Source organism: Camelina sativa, chromosome 9 (genome assembly GCF_000633955.1).
Source record: "Camelina sativa cultivar DH55 chromosome 9, Cs, whole genome shotgun sequence".
NCBI lineage: Eukaryota > Viridiplantae > Streptophyta > Magnoliopsida > Brassicales > Brassicaceae > Camelina > Camelina sativa.
In genome coordinates this window covers 21,239,932-21,261,267 of record NC_025693.1, presented here as the reverse complement: position 1 = coordinate 21,261,267, position 21,336 = coordinate 21,239,932, and the positions used below count along the sequence as shown (strand labels likewise).

General features: G+C 41.8%; 1 pseudogene; it reads left to right on the top strand.

Moving 5' to 3' along the window:
• On the top strand, positions 16,321–17,602 carry LOC109126456 (annotated as a pseudogene).

Genomic DNA, 21,336 nt, shown 5'->3' with positions numbered 1-21,336 from the left:
CGTTACAAGTTTAAGTGGGAAGCAATATAACGTTATCGAGGAGACTCTTGCTTTTAACCCTCTCGGCGGCGGTGGAGCTTCTGCTCGCCGGCGTCGAGATAATTTCACTGTCACCTCCTTTTGTTTCGAGATCCTGCTATTGTTGTCTTTCTTTTCAAGTTCTCCTCCTACTTTTTCATTTTTTTTTCAAGCTTTTCAAGCCATTTTTTGAACTCTTTATATCCGATGGCTGTTTAACAATCAAAGGATAGAGGCGGTTTCCGGTGAACTCCCTCTCTCAACATGTATTCGCAGCACCAAAACAAAAGCTTCTGAACTTCAGCGAGTTACATAAGTTAGTGCAGTACTTACAGATGGATGGCTCCTGCAGTAATGAATTGATTATTTCCAGACCTAAATCTTCTTTCTGAAACATATCAGTTCATAATTTTATGTTTTATATCCACAGGTATGTAGCCGTGAGCCACTCAAAATTGGAGGGAAGAAACAGTATGACCACAAAGTGGAATCCAGCTTTGCACTAATTTTCTGGGCATTGCTCACTAATCAAACACCATTCAGTGGGATAAATAGGGCTTCTCTGTTCTCTATTTTGTGAAATAGGCAATTTATTAAATGTTACAAATCAACACTTGTAACTTAAAATTGGAGAGGAGTTACAGATTATGGACCTTCTTAATTTTCCTTCTAGGGCAAGAGACCAAGCTTTAAGAATAATCCAGATGAAATTGTTCCCATCTTGGAATCTTGCTGGGAAGAGGACTCAAAGGCACGTCTTGAGTTTAGAGAGATCACTATCTTATTGGAAAAAATGTTAAACGACTTGAGCTCAGCTGGGACTAGTAATGAAACAATGATTATATCAGATGACGGAAGAAAAAGGAATCGTTTCCAAGGCACCTAACTCCACCATAGTCACGTCTTATACTTTGTCTTCTGCTGATAACCCCGGGTCTATGATCTCTTCAGTCATGTTGACGGGAGATAATTATTCTTAGTGGGCTACAGAGATGTTTAATGCTCTTTGAGCCAAGAGGAACATCGGCTTTATTGATGGATCAATCTATAAATCACGAGAGACTGGTTCTGAGTTGGAGTCTTGGATGAGTATGAATTCGATGGTTATTGGCTGGTTGCGAACATTAATCTCTCTGCATGTGAGATTTACGGTGTCTTTTATTGAAGATGAATCTGATCTGTGGGAAAACTTGAAGAGTTGTTTCTCAATTGGGAATAAGGTTCGGATTCACTAGATTGTATGTCAGTTGGCGTCTTGTCGACATGAGGGTCAATCCATTATGGATTACTATTGTCGACTTATGAATTTGTGGGACGAATTGAAACGGTATCGTCAACTTCCTACTTGTAGTTGTGGTGCTGCTGCTAAAATTGCGAAGAAAAGAGAAGATGAGAAAGTTCATCAGCTTGCTATGGGACTTGATAAGTCTCATTTTGGGAATGTTGATTGTCAGATCATTGATGCTGATACACTGCTGGATTTGGCACAAGCTTATTCCAAGGTTATTCGTGAGGAGCAGAGACTTACTACAAAGAAGGAGAAGCAACAAAATGATGCTGTAGGGTTTACAACTCGACGAGACCCACCGTAACAAGAGTCGTCTCCTACGGCTGCTGGAAACAAAGTAGGTGAAGCTTCAGGATTTGTGACTCATTCTAGTTTTTCTCATGGTAACAACAAGAGCAGAGAATGTAGCCTTCTTTGTTCTCACTGTGGACGATCCGGCCATGAAAAATAATTTTGTTCGGAGATAGTTGGATATCTTGAGTGGTGGCTAATCGCAATAAAGGCAGATGTGAGTCTGGTCAGGGAGGTCGTGGAGGAGTTGGTAGACGTAGATTTTTTGGTCGTGGGCGTGGTTCCGCAACAATGGCACTTGTAACAAGTTCTCATGCCTCGTCATATCCAATTTTTACTCTCGAAGAGTGGCAAGCGATAAGTAAGATGGCATCAGAGAAATCCATCTCTAGTTCGTTAAAACTCTCTAGTAAGTTATTTTCTGGTAAGATACACGAGGAACTGATTCTTAATACTAGAACCTCTCACCAAATGACAGAGAATCTTAAGTTGCTCGTATATGTCACGTCAACTCCGGTTTGCTCTGTTTGTTTTGCCGATGGAAGTAAAACGATTTTGAAAAGCATGGGCGTGTTTCATGTTTCGGATCACATTACTCTCCATAATTTTTTATTTGTTCCGAACCTTAATTGTTCACTGATTTTTGTTTCGAAGTTGCTCAAGAGAATTTTTTCTGATAGTTCTAATAAAGCAAAGGACTGTTTTTTGATAATTCATGTTGATGTTTGGGGTCCATATTGTGTTTTGGCTTCCGGTGTAGCTTTATATTTTCTTACCATCGTTGAAAATTTTTCTAGAGCGGTGTGGACACATCTTTTGCTAGAAAATCAGTATTTTGCCAACTTGATAATTTTTGTTCATATACTGAATGGTAGTTTAATAAGTCCGTTCGTATGGTACGAAGCGACAATTTTACTAAGCTTATGTGTCTTACAAAGTTTTTTAAGAGCAAAGACATTGTTCATCAAACATCATGCTCACATCATTCCCTCCCCTTTGAGAAGGTTTTGTCCCCAAAACTTCTTCGTCGTCACCTGCGTCGAATGGAACAAGATCAGTAACGTTGAATGATGTAGAAGTATTGTACTCACCTGGCAGTTCAAGACGGTAGGCGTTGTCGTTGATCTTCTCTATGACTCGAAAAAGTCTGTCGCCACGTGGGCTAAGCTTGTCCTTCCTCTTTTGTGCGAACTGCTCCGGCCTTAGGTGCAGCCAAACCCAATCTCCCGGCTTGAAAAGCATAGGTTGGTGTCTGCGGTTCAGGAAACGTGCATATTGTTTGGTCCTCCTCTCGATGTTTGCCTGAACCTCCTCATGAAGCTTCTTGACCAATTCGGCTCTTGTGGCTCCATCTTGACTCTCGACCTCGTCCGGTGGTAACGGTAGTAGATCCATCAGAGTAAGAGGTTTAAATCCGTAAGCGACCTTGAATGGCGACTTCTTGGTGGCCGAGTGAACGACTTGATAGTATGCGAACTCGATGAGTGGTACGCATTCTATCCATGTCCCTTTGTTGCTTGCGATTGCCGTCCGAAATAAGGCTCCAATGGATCGGTTCATGACCTCGGTTTGGCCGTCGGTTTGCGGGTGCGCGGCGGTGGAGTACAGCAGTTTGGTTCCAAGTTTCTTCCATAAGTTCCGCCAAAAATGTCCAAGGAACTTCGGATCAAGATCAGAAATAATGGTTCGCGGTAAACCATGGAATCAAATCACTTGACTAAAGAATAGGTCGGCCAGTTGTACCGCGTCGTGGCTCTTGTTACACGGAATGAAATGCGCCATCTTTGAGAACCGATCGACCACAACCATCAAACTCTCCTTCCGGTTTATAGGGGGCAGCCTGAGGACAAAATCCATAGACAGGTCGATCCAAGGTCCTGTCGACACTGGTCGTGGTGTGTATAGGCCGTGCGGGTGGGTAGTTGACTTGGACGCTCAACACACCACGCATTGTCCACAATGCTTCTTGACCATAGTTCACATATTTGGCCAAAAGAAGTGTTCTTGGAGCACGGCCAAAGTCTTTGTTATACCAAAATGTCCGGTTAGTTCCCCGCTATGTGCTTCTCGGACTAACAAATCGCGAATCGAACCGGTTGGGATGCATAGACGTCAGCCCCAGAACAGATATCCATCGTACACGTAGAACTCGGTGAACGTGCCTTTACCATGGTTCTTGAAACAATCTCAAAACTCGGCGTCGTTGGCGTACACTAACTTGATGCTTTCGAACCCCAACACTTTGGCGTCCATGGTGGTGATCAGGGTGTGTCTTTGTGACAACGCGTCGGCAATGATATTCTCCTTGTCCTTCTTGTATTTGATCACGTAGGGAAAAGACTCAATGAACTCCAACCATTTAGCGTGCCTCTTTTTGAGATTGGTCTGTCCGCGCAAATGTTTCAAGGTCTTGTGGTCCGTGTGAATCACAAACTCCCAGGCTAAAAGGTAGTGCTGCCAGGTCTCCATGGCATGGACCAATGCGTATAGCTCCTTATCATAGGTAGGATAGTTGAGAGTGGCGCCGCTGAGTTTCTCACTGAAATAGGCCACTGGTCTGCCGCCTTGTGTGAGAACCGCTCCAATGCCTACACCGGACGCATCACACTCCACCTCGAAGGTTTTATTGAAGTCGGGTAGAACGAGTAGGGGAGCTTGAGTGAGGTGCCTTTTAAGCTCTTTGAAGGCTCGTTCTTGATCCTCCTCCCATTTGAACTTCTGGTTCTTCTTGATCACCGCGGTAAGAGGCACCACGACCGTACTGAAATCTTTCACGAACCGGCAGTAGAAACTGGCAAGTCTGTGAAAGGATCAGACGTGTGAAACACTAGTAGGCGTGGGCCATTCCTCGATGGCTCGAATCTTCTCGCCGTCCACCTTGAGTCTCTGTTCACTAACAACAAAACCTAGGAAGACTAGTTCATTAGCAGCAAAGACGCACTTTTCAAGTTAGCGTACAATTGCTCTTCGCGGAGAGTGTTTAAAACATGTTCTAGGTGCACGAAATGATCAGATAGGCAAGAACTATAAACAAGAATATCATCAAAGTAAACCACAACAAGCTTGTTGATATAAGCTCTCAAGATGTGGTTCATCAATCACATAAAAGTAGAAGGTGCGTTAGATAAACCAAATGGCATTACCAACCATTCGTACAAACCTTGCTTGGTTTTGAATATGGTTTTCCATTCGTCCCCTTCCTTCATTCTCACTTGGTGGTACCCGCTTTTGAGGTCGATCTTGGAGAAAATGCTCAAACCACTCAATTTGTCCAGCATGTCGTCTAGTCTCGGTATCAGGTGCCGATATTTGATCGTAATGTTGTTCATGGCCCGACAATCGATGCACATACGCCAGGTTCCGTCTTTCTTCAGTACGAGTAGGACATGAACAGCATACGGACTGAGGCTTTCTCGAACATAGCCTTGGGACATGAGTTTGGCCACTTGTCGCTCTAACTCCTTGGCTTCCTCCGGGTTGACTCAGTACGCAGGACGGTTCGGTAATTGAGCTCCAGGAACTAGATCGATCTGGTGTTCGATTCCTCGGATCGGTGGTAGTCCCTCGGGCAGTTTGTCCGGGAACACGTCCGCTGAACGTCGAAGAACGTCCGGTAGTGCGTCCGCCAAGCTTTCAATCCCTTCAACCAACAAATCTCTAAAGACCATCAATAAAACTTGGTTGGAGTTTGATATATCATGGTTTTTACGGTTTTTAACCATGATATAATTGTGCTTTTTGAGTCTTTTGATTTGTTTCTAGGTTGTTTTTGAGTCTTTATAGGTTATCTAGGATTTTGGCACGGATGGAGCAATATGGAGCAATTTGGATCATTTGGGAGCATTTAATCGAGAGAAATCAACTTGGAGTCGGATCAGAGTGATGGTGTCGATCGACACCACATGAGCATCGATCGACACTCGTGTTTGGCCGACGAGAGAACAAGAATTGGAAGTTTTACAAATTTGCCCAAAGTCTTCTCTAATTGCAACATAAGCCCCTGGACGTGTTTTAGGATGTATATATAGTATTTTTAGGTTTTTACAAACTCTTAAGTTATCTTCTAGCAGTTTTTGAGAGAAAGGATATTGAAAGCTTTTGGGAGAGATAGATCTGAATTCTTTGTAGAGAGAAGATTTCTTAAACTCCCTCTTTTATTTTTAATATCTATTGCATGTTATTCAGAATTATGATTTGTGCTTTATTTAACATGTCTGAGTAATTTGCTTATTAGGTTTAGGGTTTTTCATAGGGTCTTTATGATTTATTAGATCTGTGATTTTTAGGGTTCTTAATCTTTTATGATCTTCATCCTTGGTTGTTCTTCACAATAATTCTTGATTGATCACCTAGAATTGTTATCTTAGGGAAATAAATTGATATGAGAATATAATTATTTTCCTGATTAAACCATTGATGAACAGAATTATTTCTTACAAAGAGATTTGAATTAATAATTCTATGAACTTATCTAAACCTGTTTTTAAAGCTGATTTTTAACTTGGAATTTTACAAAGAGATTTGGATTTTCTGGTTTTAAATTTAGATATTATTTGCAGTGAGAACTGATTTAATTTACCAAAAGTTTAGAGTTCTAGATCTGATCTTTATTGCTTGAACCTTAATAAATTTTCTCATTTAATATTTCATAATTTCCTGAAAAATTCCCTAGGCTTAACTCTTTTGATTTTCTGGATTTACAACACTTTCATTTAAATATTTGCATTGCTTTAATTCAATTTAACTTGTTTAGCGTAATTTACAAAACTCTATAATCTATTGTGTTTGATCTTGAGTCTCTGTGGATTCGACCCCTAAGTACTGCAGTGATCTCTTGTTTGAGAGAGTAGCTCTAGGGATTAATTTGAGCTTATCAAACTTGGTTGGAGTTCTTAAGGGACTTTCTAACATCACTAGACTGAATTAGAAAATTCATTTGAGGGTCCAAATCCTTAGACAGTTTAGATTGCATTTCACGAACTTGTGCTGGCGTCAAAGGTTTTAAACTGATACATTTGTTATTGTTATCGTGTACAATCGTATACTGGTTCGTACGACCACAATGCGAGGTTCCCTTATCAAACTGCCATGGCCTTCCTAATAAAAGGTGGCTAGCTTGCATCGGTACTACATCAACTAGGACTTGATCATTATACGGCCCGACACTGAATGGGACAAGGACTTGGTCCTTTACTTTGATCACGGTCTTGTCATCTAACCACTTGAGTTTATAGGGTCTAGGGTGGCATGTGGTGGGCAAAGAAAGTTTCTTGACCATGTAAGAGCTTGCAACATTCGTGCAGGAGCCTCCATCAATGATCAAGCCACATACATTCCCGCTTACCGTGCATCGCGTGTGAAAACTTTTGTCACGCTGGTTCGAGTCGTCCATCTCCAGGCTGGCGCTAAGAATACGTCGGATCATCAAGAGTTCTCCGACCTCCGGTTCGGCTACGGCCTCCTCCAGGTCCGCTTCAACCTGATCGTTCTCTTTGGCCATCTCCCCTTCGGACTCGAGCTCTCCGGACTTGGTAATGATCATGTTTCGGGCGTTCGGGCATAATGGCCGCAGCCCTAGCACTTGTAACAAATAATATCCCGACTTCGAACGCCGTTAGTCGTCTTTCGTGGATCTTGACAATTGTCACTGGCCGGCTCTTTGGATTTGAACCTCGAGTCAACATTGGCTGCTTTCGGCTTCTCTTGTGGCCGGTTGGAGGGTGAGGCGTTAGGTGACCAATTTGGCACTCCTTGAGCTTTGGTTCGACTTGTAGCGGCGACCTTCTTCTTGATTTGGGATTCAATTTGCACCGCTAGGTGCAATAATTCTTCGAACCCTTGGTAAGGTTGTCGCTCGACCTTTCGTGCGATCCGGTCTTGTAAACCGTCGAGGAACTGCGCCATGAGGGACTCCTCAGTGTCTTCTACTTGGAGGTGGTTGCTTAAGTGCTCGAACTTCTCGTAGTACTCTTCAACAGACCGCGAACCTTGAGTGAGTCTCCTAAATTTATTTTGGAGCTCTCGATGATAGAACGGTGGAACATATCGTCGTCTCATCACGGCTTTCATGACTTCCCATGTAACAATCGGTCGGTCATGGTTGCGGCGTTGTTTGGCTACTAAGCGATCCTACCATGTAAGTGCGTAGTTGGTAAATTGGGTCACGGCGTAAGAGATCTTACGAATCTCCGGATAATTGTAGCAGGAGTAAAGGTGGTCCATCCGGAACTCCCAGCCGAGGTAGGCCTCGGGGTCGGATTTGCTGGCAAAGGTTGGGGCCGTCATCACTTGTCCTGGTTCGTTCGGCCGTGGTGCATCCTCATACCAGTCATCACGTTGGTGCCGTTGCCTCGGACGCGGTTCATAATCTTTGTCGAATTGGTCGCTTCGTTCTGGATCTTGTCGTTGACGTTGCATAGGCAGTGGGTCTTCCCTTGGAGGATTAGCGAGTTCAAGAATCGTCATTCGTTTGGCAAGACGTTCTATGCCGTTGTGAAGGGCCGTCAAGGTGGCGCCAATCTCCGGTGGAGGTAAAGGGATCTCCGGTAGATGTTGTTTGGCCATGGTGCTTGTACGGACGGTCAATGGTGACGTAGCTCGGTCCGTACCCGTTGCGCTGTCTGATCGATTCTAAACCTCGTTGAAACAAAAATGAATATTCGTGAGTATATTACGTTCAATGGACAATGACTAAGATATTTCTTTGGCCAGTCAATGATTGAAGACAGCAAAGCACGATGACAACCTATGACTAATCAAAAAGCAATTTACACGCGCCTAAAAGTAAACACACACACAACAAGACAAACTTTTGGGACCACAACACAAACGCAAAAGCAAACACTCTACTTTATTGATCTATCGGTTTCTAAGTGATAAGCGGTTTTTCACCAGGGTATCAATTCCCTATGTAGTTGTAGTACAAAGGGTTATCAATCCAAATTGTTGTTTATGCTAGCAGGAAGGATGCAATCAGAACAATGCAAGTCAAGCCAAGCAATAATGGGGTTTTATCTAACAATCCTAAAATAATAAAAGAAAAGAATATAAACAAAGTGCCACATGACCTAAGCACTCGATGCAAGTATTTGAGTACAAGATCGGGTGGGGTGATCGAGTAAGCAAATGAAGTATGAACAACTTGAGGGGTTACTCAAAGCAGGTGATCGTGTACCTGTTCGGGTAATGGATCGAGTGATGAATGAAAATGCAAGCAATTAAGATATGAAAGCTTCTAAGGATGGGGTAATCAAATCCTAAGCATTCCTGACCAGTACATATGTCTTACATGCCTCAGGCAAATATTTCCTAGACAATGAATCTCTAAAATCTTGTTAAAACACTCTCGTGATAGAAACAATCAACCTTGATCACTCCCCTACCCAACTCTCGTTGGAGAAACATGACCAAGCAGGCATTAAGATCCGATTCATTATTGTCAGTAAACCCCTTACTCATCTAATCTCTTAGGCTAAGTGAGTAAACCTCTAGCATTGGTTGATTCAAGCATCTCATCTACACCTCTCGGTGGTAAACACCTTAGATCTAATCTCACCCTCTCGGTTTGTTGACAGCATTAAGAACACCAATCTAGAAGGAAATCTATTAAACACATACAATCAAACTAAGACATCCTAACCGATCAAGAACACAAAATCATCTATCCCATCCCTAGAAACTTTACTACACTACTCGGAAATCATAGCAAGAAACATAACAGCATATATGAACGAAAATTGCACTATAATAAACGGTAGAGTAGAGAAGTAAGAATACAAGATAGAAATCTAAAGAAATGATAAAAATATATGAAACAAATCCTAACAAAAAGTGAAAAGAGTTTTGAGTCGCTCAGTTCTCTCTCAGAAGCTCTCGCTCTCTGGTCTGAGGGTCTGCGGCATGCTCGTTTGCGAAGAAGGAGAGGAAGGGTTTATATATGGAAACTCCTTTGACCTAGCTTCCCAGTCCTGCCCGAGGGTCTACTCGATGGGGTACACGAGGATGAGGTCGGGTTACTCCTTGGGTAGATCTTCGGGTTGTTCTTCCTGCTCTTGGATCCTCCTCGATCGTGTTGGGGTTCGGACTTGTTCTACCAGATCGATGACTCCTTCGGGTACATGCTCGGGATTGTCCTTATTTTTCCCCATTTTAGGCTCTTAAGCACCTGTTTTCATCCAAAATATGCAAATGCAAAAATGCAACACCCTAAATGGCCTAAAAGTGAATTCTTACAATTAATGACCTAAAAATGCTAAGTTAAGGATATGAACAATGCAAAATATAGACAAAAAAGGATGCTAAAAACATGTAAATTAGAGAGTTATCACTAAGCAAGAACAAAAATGAACAGCAATAAGAACACGATGAACAAGAGATAACTTAAACGATCTAACAAGAATACTACGCATAAAACAAACTACTAAACGCCCTAACGAAACAAGAGGAGACAAACGATGACTACTAGAAACACTCAAGATATAAGCTTTGAACAAATAAAAGAGAGTTCTGGGTTTCATAAAGATACAACATTTGGGTAGAACCTTTTAGCTCTGTTACCAGCTGATGTGAGCACCGGTTGACTCGCGGTACGGATAGAAAGTCACTTCTTCGGGTCGATCAGTGTGGGGGCAACTTTCCTCGGACCAAACGATGATGAATGGTTGTAGAGGCCAAACGAACGATGGAAACGAGTTTTGGTGAAGAACGAACGAGTGGAACGCGAGATAGAACGATGGTCACGACTTTGGGCGTACGGACGGTCTGATGCGGTAGCGGTACAGAACGGCCGTCGAGAACGGGAAGCGGCTAGCGAACCAAGTGATGGGTTTTCTAGGAGAAATGGAAGCGAGGATTGATCGAGTGACGACACACGAGTGTTGGCTCTACTCATGATATGGCCGGTCTAGAAGATTACGAACCCAGTTCGTGAATCTACTAGGGTTTCTCGATAGTTAGTCCTGGACTATGTCTAAAGAGAGAAGTGAGACAAGAAATAAAGCTTCACTCTTTGGGAAAATAATTTCATTCAAGTCAGTGTTTTATAAAGTAAGAGAGGGTTTAAATAGTGTGAGGGTTTACAGGGAACTAGGGACATGTGGACTCGCTATGGTCCGCACACGTTTTCCCTTGATGTGTTTCCTTTGATGGAGAACACGTCACCCTCTAAGTGGTTTAAACAGGACCACACACATCACACTACTCTAACGTTACAAAGAAAGTTCTAGACAAAGTTTAAAAATGCAACGCTTAAACAAATGATAACACGTCCTTAGGCTTTGACGCGGGAACCTCGTCATCGGCTTCAAAACGTGGAGGTTTGCGTTAGGACTTGTCGCCTCATTAAAACCTTCTCCAGTAAACCTTGTGGGACAAACCCGGAGTAAGAAAAAAGAGTACGGGTCATGATCCTAATGACTTGGTCGCCTTCATCCTTGGGTAAGGATGAAGGCCGTGCGAACGGTCTCCCCTTGAATTGCATTGGCCGGGTTGTTCTCTTGATCCTCTCGAACAAAGGCTTGCACGAACCAGTTGATCTTCTGTCTTGCGGCTTTAGACGAGCTCTTTGATCGCGTAGTAGCTCCTGGTGTGATCGTTGGTGCATTGGCCTGATGTTGTCCTGCGGGTAATGCAAGTGTCTCGGCAGCGTCCTGGGCGTCCTGGTCCGGTACGAACAATCCTGGCCGCATGTCCGGTCCCGTGCTCACATCAAACCTTCTCCAGATTGAATCTCAGCACCAAATTCTCCATGTGCAGATCAATTTTTCCTTCACAGACGTTTATCATTACACCCGCGGCCTTCCTAGCAGGATCGGATCCTGAGATTCTTCGTCGAGTTTCAAAACGATGAAATCAGTGGGTATGTAGCAGTTTCCAATTTGCACTGGTAAGTTTTCCAACAACCCTTCTGGACGACGAGTGGAGCGATCAGCTAGGACTAGAGTCACTTGAGTAGGCTTGAAGGTATACAGTCCAAGTCGTGTGGCCACGTTCAGCGGCATAAGGCTTGCACTAGCCCCCAAATTGCAGAGGCAATTGTTGAACTTGAGATCTCCTATTGTGCAAGGTAGAGTAAATTGGCCTGGATCTCCACATTTTTCTGGTATTCGATTTTGGGGCATTGAACTGTATTCTTGCGTGAGATACATTACTCCTTCCTCCAAACTGAGCTTATCGGTGAGGATCTCCTTCATGTACTTCTTGAGAGATGGAACAATCCTTACTGTTTTGATGAAAGGGAGTCTGACCTGAAGCTCTCCCACCACTGATTTCAGCTTTTCATATTCTCACTCTTGTATCTTGGACTTGCGACGTGTAGGGANAGTTTGGGTACATAAGGTTGTTGGGGTCTGCAGGGTTGCTCTTCCCCAGTAATAGCTGAACCAGAGATTTCGATGCCATCATAAGCGTGGTTGGGGACCTCTTCAGAGTTGCTTTCCTGATTCTCTGTCTTGGATTGACCAGTCTTGTTATTATATCGGTCAGTCCCTGCTCTTTGTTGTGGTTCTGTAAGATCCCTGCTGCTTCGAAGGGTGATGACATTCACAAATTCTTTTGGATTAGCCTCGTTTTTCCCTGGAAGTGTTCCTGGAGGTGCCTTGACTCTCGCTGCAGACTGTGCCACTTGGTTCTCCAACACTCTCATGTGAGAGTTCAGTGATTATATTCTCCCATTCAGCTCAGAATACATGCTGTCGATCTTGACATTCACCTCAGTAACATCTGTTCTAATTTGCTCTCTTGCGGAGCTGCGGCCTGCGGTGGAGTTGCTTGATAACCTTGTGAGAAGTTGTTGACTTGAGGTTTCTGCTAAAAATTTGATCCTCCAAATCATGTCCCCTTGTTCTGGAAGCCCTGTGCGAAGTTGCTCTGATGAGGTCGCGGTGGATAGATCTGATCCTGAGGATTCTCGACATTGTTGCTTCTATAGGATAGGTTAGGATGAATCTTAAAATTCTGGTTAAAGCCTCGATTATGAAAATTTCCTTGTCCTCCTATGTAGTTCATCTCCTCCATACCCTCAAGGTATGTCTCAGCTCCGAAATCTGCATATCCCCCGGCTTGTTCCTCACACAAGTTATCGTTTTAGTGATCCCTTTTCAGTAGGAGATTAACCTTGGCTGTGAGATCCTTAATAGCATCAGTCTCGACAGCATTGACCCGCACCGTACGATCATAGTCTGTGCCTTGATTGCTGTTGCTTGCCGCAATATTTTCTATCAGTGCATTGGCCTCGTTTGCGGTGTTGGTGGAGAAATCTCCTTTGCTGGCTGTGTCTAATGCCATCTGGTACTTCTGTTCGATGCCCCCATAGAAGATGTTCATCAGGTTCTCTTGGGTGTAGCCATGGTGAAGATAGTCTCTCAGATACTCCTTGAACCTCTCCTATGCTTTGCAAAACGTCTCCAGACCTCCTTGAGAGAATGTAGTGATTTTGCTTCGCAGTTTGGCTGAGCGCGATTTAGTGTAGAAATGGTTCAGGAAAGCTGTTTCATTGTGCCCAAGTGGTGAGCGATCCAGGATCCAAAAGATTCAGCCATCTTAGCGCCTTATCCACCAAAGAGAACTGGAACAACGTCAGCATGAGGTAGTTGTAGGGAACACCATTAGACCTCGTCGTACTAGTCAGCCTTTCAAAAGCCTCGATGTGATCTAGAGGACTCTCCGATGGCAACCCGTGGAACACACGATTCTGAACCAGATTGATTAGACTATGCTTAATCTAATAGTCTTGCCTCGCAGGAGCTGGTGGTTGAATCGCAGATCGGTTCGCAAACAGCCTGTTTTGAGCATCTTCATCTCTCAAGGTGGCTTGCCTTGCTGGTGGATTCGGTGCAGCTTGCTCTTGCTGGTTCTGCCTTTGCGTTTGTTGGACGATACCCAACTGAGGTTTGGGTTGTTGAGCCCCTGTCTCTTCTCTGACGGCCATAGCGTTGATCTGGGCTCTTGCTTTGCGGTTTTTGCGTTCAAGCTGTGCTAACTCCTTGTTTCGCAGGTTATGCAGATCATTAGGCTTGTTGCTTCTTGTTTGCATGCACCTGAAATGAAAGAGGAAGAACGCAAAAACAAATCAGTAAATTAAAATAAAATAAACCTTAGGTTAAACGTGAATCTAAAATTTCAAAGGCAATGTTTTTGGTCCCTCGAAACGGCACCAAATTGATCAAAGGTCAATTAAAACCCAAAGTACACTCAACCACAATCTAGTGGTGTCGTCGTAGCACTTTAGGGTTGAATCCACAGAGACCAAGCGATGCACTATGAAATTTTATAGATCAAATATAGCTAAGGCAATGAGAAAGATTGTATTTCAAGTAACCGATTAAAAACAGAAAATAAATAAGAGTTTTGAAGTCAAGGGAAGATATTGGGCGTAGGGAATCAGTTAGGGAATACAACCACGAAATTAGATTATAGATTGGGAAAGTATTAGATACCGTTCTTGAACTCAAATCTAGAATGTAAAACTAACCTACTGTCGCAGCATTAGTTATCTATGCAAAGAAATGATTAAACTCTAAACCGTCGTTTGAATCTAGCAATCCTAGCAAGCAATAAGTTCAAGTTTGATTTTGTTCATAAGGTGCCTTAACTTCAACTTTCGTTGGCTAAGGATCACCTTGCTCACCTATGTTCTTTTCAAGCAATTCAACAACACTTTTGATGCCTAGATGAATTAAACCTACAATCATAAACTAGGTAGCTAATCTAGTTTAAGAATTAAGAACAACAATAGATGAAGAACACAATAGATCAATCCCAAATCTAACAACCTAAATTCAGAGAATCATAAAACCTATTTTGAAACCCGAAACCCAACAATAAAACTACTCAGAGATAGAAATCAAAGAACAGCAAATCAAAGATGAAGAAAACATGTTTGAATTGCAAAGAGAAATAAAAGGGTTCAGAATTCTTCTCCAAAGGGTTAGAAAAGATAAGAGCTCTTCTCCCTAAGCTTACAAGTACTCAAAAGCTGCGTAGACTAAAACTTGTCTTTCTAGAGGTCGAGCCTCGTGCTTAAATAGTAAAGTAAAACCCTAAAATTTGGTTTAAAACATAAAAGGAAAAGTTGCTTCGGGGACCGGACTTGTCGATCTCAAGCGACGATCAGTCGATCCGGAACGTTTTTCTGCTCTAACTCCATCTGCTTACTAGTCAGATCAGTCTTTCACCAAATTGACTTCAGATGCTTGTTTTCATCCCCAAAACACTCAGATTCCTTCCAAAGTTGCCTAGAACCTGTAAAGACTCACAAAAGACTAAAAAGACTCTAAAAGCACACTTGGACCTAACAAAATACTCAAAACAAGTGTAAAAACTATAGTTAAAACCCTATAAAATACATATACATCATCTACCGACAAGGTGGGTACTTTCATTGTAACCCTAAACCTTAAACCATAAACTCTAAACCCTAAATTCATCGCAATAACCACGCAAGTTCCTCGCAAAATTATCCCAAATTTGTGAAGAATCGTTCCGTTGCAATTTGCAATGATTTTGCGACGACGAAAACCATCCTCGAAAATCAATCACAAATATGTCGCAGATTTTCAAGTGATATTTTCCATCGCACTACGTCGTCGCAATCAAGGTGTTTTTTAGTAGTGGAGTGAGTGATTAGATATTATATTTATATTTAATATATTATAGTAACTAAATATATATAATTTAAATATGTTACACTAGATAAATTAATAGTCACTGATTGCTATATAATATTTTTAATATATTTCACACATTTAAGAAATATTTTAAATTTAGATATATATATATATATATATATATATGTATATTTAATTTAATAATTTAAATATATATAATGTAACATATTAATTAAAAAAGTAATTAAAATATTTTATATTTTTATAAAAATATTAAATATATATAACATAACGAATAAAACTAAAATCAAATAATAATAAATATATTATTATATTATTTTAAATAACAATAATAAGTTACTGCTCTAACAAATAAATTTATGTTTATTAAATCAAAACAAAAATTATATTTTTTTACAAAACAAATTATATTAATGAAATAACCAGATCTCCAATGTAGATAGAACTTTAGGTTTAGTTTCAAAAAAAAAATGATAATATTAATACACAAATACATGGTATATAATTCATAGTATAGCCTATAGAATCTAGCTTGTGTAGTGTATATAAATCTTACCTATTATATTCTAGTCGATGCATCAAACATTTTCTATTGACTGAGATACAGTTACACCGACATTTTGATATTTAGTTTTCTAGTTGGTATAAAACAATTAAGTTATAGATGATGTGAAAAAAAAACAACAAAATAATATAGGGTTTGGTAGATAAGTCCTTTAATAAACAAACAAACATTTTATAGAGTTTTGGTTCTATATATTGAACTCACTTGCAAGTTGCAACTATCTGAGAGTACACAACAACAACAAAAGAAGCTAACGTTCATCAATCGAGAGTTGGAGACTATGAAGACTACGAAGCCACATGCCGCCATGTTCGCTAGCCCAGGAATGGGCCATATCATCCGGGCGATTGAGCTCGAAAAACGCTTAGCTGGATCTCATGGCTTCCACGTCACCATTTTTGTCCCTGAAGACGACGCAGCCTCCGTTAAATTTCAATTCCTAAACTCACCAGCCACCAGGCTGTGATGCGTTTGTTTATGTCATAAGCCTCCCAACTCTGGATATCTCCCGTTTGGTTGACCCATCATGACCAAAACTTCAAGACCCGGACCTCTTGGGTCCGATTGTTCGTGTACCGGTTTATTCACGTGGTCCTTTGTCCAGACCGGTTGATCAATCTAAAACTAATCACCCTGTTTTAGATTGGTTAAACAAACAACCAGATGAGTCGGTACTTTACATTACATCTCATTTGGAAGCGGCGGCTCTCTCAGTCTCTCTCTCTCCACTAAACAGCTAACCGAATTGGCTTGGCGGCTTGAGATGAGTCAGCAACGGTTCGTTTGGGTGGTTTGACCGCCAGTGGACGGTTCAGCCTGTACCGCATACTTCTTGGTTAATAGTAATGAAATACGAGATGGTACCCCTGGTTATTTACAGGAAGGTTTTGTTAGCCGGACCCATGAGAGAAGCCTCGTGGTCACACAAGCCGAGATCCTAGTCCACCAAGCAGTTGGTGGGTTTCTAACTCATTGCGGCTGGAATTTAATTCTTGAGAGAGCCGTTAGCGGCGTTCCAATGATCGCTTGGCCGCTTTTTTATGTTGCTCAACAAGGAGCTTGGCACCGCCATCTATGAAGAATTAGTAATGGGCCTAACTCAACACCCAAAAACTAGCTCAAGGGAGAAGATTGCCTAACACTATATATATTTTCCAAGGATTTTGTTTTCTTCCGATGTGGGACTCTAACACATCCCCTCATACTCAGGATTAGACATCTAAAAAGTGAAGTTTGTGCAACCACGGGTGGTAGCCCATTTTTGAGAAGTTTGAATCTAGATTCTGATACCATTTTAGTAATGGACATAACTCAACACTCAAAAGCTAGCTCAAGGGAGAAGGGTTGTCTCACACTATATATATTGCCCAAAGATTTTGTTTTCTTCCGACGTGGGACTCTAACACACACACCCCTCACGCTCAGAAGTGGACATCTGAAACGTGAAGTTTGTAGAACAAGACATCTACGAGTGGTAGCCCATTTTTAAAAAGTTTGAACTTGGCTCTGATACCATTTAGTAATGGACCTAACACAACACACAAAAACTAGCTTAATGGAGGAGAGTTGCCTCACACTATATATATTGGCGAAAGATTTTATTTTCTTTTGATGTGGGATTCTAACAACTCTAACAGCGTTGGTGAGAAAGATCATCGTGGAGGAGGAAGGTTGCGAGATGAGAAAAAAGGTGAAGACACGGCGATGGAGTCGCTGAGTTGCGACGGTGGAGTGGCGCATGAATCATTAGCGAGAATCACCGAGGAGGGCAAGCATCGTTTGGAGCGTGTAAGCTGCATGGAACGTGGTTCCTAGGAGGCTAGGAGCGCTTACCGTTAAAAAGTATATTTTACATTTAAACTGCTAGTCGTGTTTACTGTTTTTGGAGTCTTGTATTCAGTTTCCGAGTCTTGCCACATGTTTTAACGTGTTCATTTTGTCAACACCGTTTGCTACTACTAATGTAACATTGAAAGATTAAATAATGGTGTTTAATTTGTTTTATTAGGTCTTTATATATTAATCTCCAAGTCCTCGTTTATTTAATAAATGGTTGTTTAATATGATTAATACTTGACTTAAAACTTTGATTTAAAAACTTTTGGATGACGGTAATTGCATTAGTTATGGGGGTATGTATATATATTAACAGTTTTGAATTAGCAATCATTACTAATAATCTCCTTAGGTAATTCAGTAATTGTATTATATTACGAAAGATATGGTGATACTCTGAACGTCACTGTCACATTATTGATCTAAAAATAACAAAAAAAAAAAAAAAAACCAAAAACGAGTAGCTCAATTTTGTTTAATACTTATTTTTCATCTATATAACTTATGAATCTCACTATATACTGTATGTTATTAAGGAATCTTTGATTTTGTAAGGAAGGTTATGTAATTGGAACTGAGTTAAAGATCACATTATCCAAGTAGATTAATATATCTATATTCCCTGTTCTTTATCAAGGAATCTTTTGATTTTTTTTAATCTTCAATCTTGAATCTTGGAACTGAAATTAACACAGTAGCTCGGACGCGACAAGGTCTCTACCTCCGTTGTTTTCGTAATTATGGGACCGATTATTTTTATTTTTGTATCACGAAGTGTGAGCATTTCAAAACGTCGATAGGTTGAAATAGTTTGTAGAAAGGTTATCTTATTCATGTAGAAGTAGTCAAGTATTTATACAAGTAGATGTTCGTAGAAGATAGAGCTAGAATCGTAATGTGATAAGGACTAAGAGAAGTAGAGAGATAAGGATTAACATAAGCATAGCATTATCCAAATCTAAAGTGTAGTTATCGTAATACCCTCCCTCAAGTTGGAAGTGTGAGATGCCGAATACCCAACTTGGAAAGAAGACCTTCAAATGCTGGACCAGGTAATGCTTTAGTGAGGATATCAGCAAGTTGGTTGTGTGTAGAGACATGGTGGAGAGTAATGAGCTTGGCGTGGACGGCATCACGAACTTGGTGACAGTCGGATTCCACATGCTTTGTACGTTCGTGAAAGACAGGATTTGTGGCAATGTAGATTGCAGATTTGCTATCACAGAACAAACGCATAGGAGTGGAACGAGGAACAGCTAGAGTGATAGCCAGTTCATTGAACCATTTGAGCTCACAGAGTGTATAAGCCATAGCCCGGTATTCAGCTTCCGACGAAAAGCGAGAATTGACGTCCTGCTTCTTAGCCTTCCACGAAATCGGAGAATCCCCAATGAAGACAATATAGGCACTGAGAGAGCGACGAGAGAGGAGACAACCATTCCAATCCGAGTCACAGAAGGCAGAGATGGTCAGATCAAAGTCAGAACCAATGAGAATGCCCTGACCCGGACAACCCTTGAGATAGCAGACAACACGAATAGCAGCCTCCCAATGAGGTTGAAGAGGACGTTGCATACATTGCGAGAGAACATGGATGGCGTAGCTGAGTTCAGGACGAGTATGTGTGAGATAAATGAGGCGACCAACAAGACGACGGTACCGTGGAGCATCAGCAGGTAAGCCTTTGACAGTAAGAAGCTTGTGATTGATTTCCATCGGAGTGGAGACAGGTTGAGCACCAAGTAGACCAGTCTCGGCAATGATATCTAGAGCATACTTGCGCTGTGACAAGAAGAAACCAGCAGAGCTGCGGGCGACCTCAATACCAAGAAAGTATTTGAGGCGTCCAAGATCCTTCATGTGAAAGCACTGATGGAGATAATCTTTGAATTCCTGCAGAGTGTCTTTATCATTGCACGCAAGCACAAAATCATCAACATAAACCAGGATATGAAGACAGATATTGCCACGAATTTTAGAGAACAATGAGTAGTCTGCATACTTCTGCGAGAAATCAAACTTAATGAGAGCCGTAGACAACTTAGAGAACCAGCATCGAGGAGCTTGACGGAGACCGTAGAGTGATTTGCGTAGGCGACAAACTTTAGTGGGATCGGAACATGCAAAGCCTTGAGGGAGTTTCATGTATACTTCTTCCTCAAGATCCCCATGTAGAAAGGCGTTATGAACGTCCATTTGGTGAACTTCCCAGTTATGTGCGGCAGCAAGTCGAAGAAGAAAGCGAACTGTCTTAAGCTTGATAACCGGAGCAAAGGTTTCGGTGAAGTCTTCACCCTCGGTTTGATTGTTACCAAGAACAACAAGACGAGCCTTGTGACGTTCAAGAGAACCATCTGATCGATACTTATTCTTGAATATCCATTTGTTACCAATAGCTTTCTTACCCGGTGGGAGCGTAGTAACATCCCACGTATGCTGGTCATCAAGAGCAGAAATTTCTTTAGACATAGCATCACACCAGATTTTGTGTTTAACAGCATCCTTGTAGTACTTTGGCTCATCGGAATGAAGAATAGACGCCATATAAGCACGATGTGAAACTGAAAAAGCAGCATCAGTTACATAATTAGCAATAGGATACGGTGTTTTACCTGAGGACGTTGTAAGAGAACCTTGACCAGGCGGAGATAGAACGTGTGAGGGTTTATGTTGCGTAGAGTTGGTGATGTATTCTTTGAGCAAGACAGAAGGAAACTTTTGGCGGTGACCTTTGCCAAGTAATTCAGGAAGTCCTGGAGAAGCAGTATGAGTTGCAGGTTCCAATGGTTGCTGATCGGAAATAGCCAGAGGAGTCGACGGTGGAGATGGTGACTCTGGTAACGGAGTAACTGGACTCTGTTCACAAACAGAGCTAGTTGTGTCCTGTTTCGACTGTTTCGGAGCAGGTGGCGGTGGTACTGATAGAGACTCCAGAGTGGGTTCCGCTGTTGAAGGAGGAACAGGCGAAGCCGACGTTGGGGGAAGTGTTGTCGGAATCGCCAATGAAGGAAGCGGATCAGGAACAAGCCAATCATCAAATGCAGCGTCATAATGATTCATTGGAGGAGTAACGTAGTCATCCTTGCCAACACCAGGAAACGTATCTTCAGAAAACACAACGTCACGGCTGGAAAAGAACTCAGTACGGTCAAGATCATACAGCAGCCAAGCTTTCTTGCCAAAGGGGTAACCAACAAAAATGCAGCGACGGCTTCGATCTCCAAATTTGTCCTTATCATGTGAGCGACGGTGAGCAAAACAAAGGCAACCGAAGACACGTAAGTGGTCATAATCAGGTTTCTTGTTGAAAAGGACTTCATAAGGTGACTTGCCATCTAAGACATTTGTTGGTGTGTAGTTAATGAGGTGAGCAGCAGTTAAGACACTTTCACCCCAAAAAGAAACAGGTAGGCGAGCTTGGAAGAGACATGCGCGTGCCACATTTAAAAGGTGTCAATGTTTGCGTTCGACACGGCCATTCTGTTGCGGAGTGTCGACGCAGGAGGTTTGATGCTCAACACCGGTTTTCTTGAAGTAAGATTTGAGAACCATGAATTCACTTCCGTTATCAGTTCTAATTTTCTTGACTGGTTTGCCAAACTGTTTTTCACAAAGCGCAAAAAATTGTTGAATAAGATTTGCGACTTCAGACTTTTCTAACATCAAATAAATCCAAACTGCTCGAGAGTAATCATCAACAACAGTAAGAAAAT